Raw genomic sequence first — 1,852 nt, 5'->3', positions numbered from 1 at the left:
GCTGGGCCACCATAACTACTGTGGCATATGTCACTGTGTCTCCACACACTGGAGGACATACACATTCCTCAACTTTCACTGTAGCTTATATACAAGCCAGCCTCATGGGCCTCAGTTCTGAGCCCAGAGCAGGAGTCAGTGCAGAGAGGCACACTGGGTCCCCAGCAGACAGTGATCAGGTGTTGCCCCTGCCCATTCCTCCTCTCTGGTGTTGGTGTCAAGACATTACGGGAAGTCATCTGCAGAGCCTGGAATATTGGCAAGGGAAATGATAATCCCAGAAAACCTGATGCAGTTGGTGAAGGACAAGAAGCTCTTGAGCATCCTGTCTAAATTCTGCAGGATCTTCAACCACTTCTAGTGACTGCCAGAGGAAGAACTTAGCAGAGTGCTTAAAGACATGTACACACATTAAATGGCAGTACAGAAAAGAAAAGGAGTGCAAAATTCTCTGATTATGTGGGGCCTGTTGTTCAGAACATGAGAGAAACTATATGTGTCTGTCAAAGAATATTCAAATTTTTGTGACTGCAAAATGGTGTGACCACTTTGGAAAGCAGATTGGAGATTCCTTAGAAAACTTTTAATGGAACCACCATTTGACCCAGCTTTCTCACTCTTAGGTGTATATGCCAAAGAATTAGAATCACACTATAGTAATGCAGTGACATCAGTGTTCATAGCAGCTGATTTCACAGTAGCTAAACCATAGAAACAGTCTAGATGTCCTTCAACAATTGAATGTGTAAGCAAACTATGGTATATATGCATAATGGAATATTATTCAGCCTTAAAGAAGAATGAAATTATAGCATTGAAAGGTAAATGGACAGAGTTGGAGAATATCAAAGAAAAAAATTAGTCTCTATTTGTGTAAAAAATTCAAAAATTTTAAATATCTAGATTTTAATTTTGTTGGGAGGATCTTTGGCCTCAGAGAATTTACCATTAAAGAGCTTGAGGCAGAAACTGGATGTGAAACAATGGCCTAAGGCAAAGGATCAATGAGAGATAAAGGTAGAGCAAACTGAATTGGAAGCATATACATGAAGATTCAGATGTACTCATAGAGCAAAGTAAAACTATACAGGGAAGTTGAAGAAAGGAAGCAAATACTGGTACCTTCAGCAGAAAAGGAAAACAGTTCAAACTGAGTTAAAATTATAGAACCTTAATTTTATCCATCCTTCATAAAATTTTGAGAATAAGATACATCCAATATGTGTCACTGTATTGGGCAAACTGAAGAAGAAGCAGCTGATGGAGCTTCTAATTCTGAATGACACCTGCAGAGATGCCAAAAATAAATCATCAGCCCTTGCTTGGTTTTTCTCTTGTGGCAACAGCCCAGGCTGCTCCTAGGATCATAAATGGGGCTGCACCTTTTCTCTCACCAGTGACTCTGAATATTCGTCTCCAGCTGACTCTACCATAATGCATTTTATCAGACAAATACAGACCTCTGTCATGCCAAAAGGAACTCCTCACCATTCTGCTGTGATTGTCCCTCCAGGGCCAGAGGCTGGGTTAATCTATACACCCTACAAATACCTTACACGTTGGCACCAGCCACTTCAGTCCTTGAGTACCCTATTGAACCCAAAGGTGTGTGAAGTGCAGTGGCTACTGAGGTTCGAAGGCACGGTATGTGTGTCCATCCTTTCCAAATTATTGTGACCTAAGATGGAGCTGAATACTGGCAACTAACCTATGAACTTCTGGTCTCTGAACTCTGCCCAATAATGACCTGACCATGCCTGCCTGTTGATCATTTAAGTGGTCATTGCCTTTGCTTGCCTGTGGTCAGTGCAGAAAGATGAGGGACTTGTCTGTTCATTTGTCTTACTATCTA

General features: G+C 41.4%; 1 pseudogene; it reads left to right on the top strand.

The window, feature by feature from the left end:
- Window positions 1–268: 268 nt before the first annotated feature.
- LOC143398586 (KH domain-containing RNA-binding protein QKI-like) lies at window positions 269–1,613 on the top strand (annotated as a pseudogene).
- Window positions 1,614–1,852: the final 239 nt, after the last annotated feature.

This window comes from Callospermophilus lateralis, chromosome 1, assembly GCF_048772815.1.
Source record: "Callospermophilus lateralis isolate mCalLat2 chromosome 1, mCalLat2.hap1, whole genome shotgun sequence".
In the NCBI taxonomy this organism is placed as follows: Eukaryota; Metazoa; Chordata; class Mammalia; order Rodentia; family Sciuridae; genus Callospermophilus; species Callospermophilus lateralis.
Note: the sequence above shows the minus strand (reverse complement) of the source record. Positions and strands in the feature narration are given on the sequence as shown.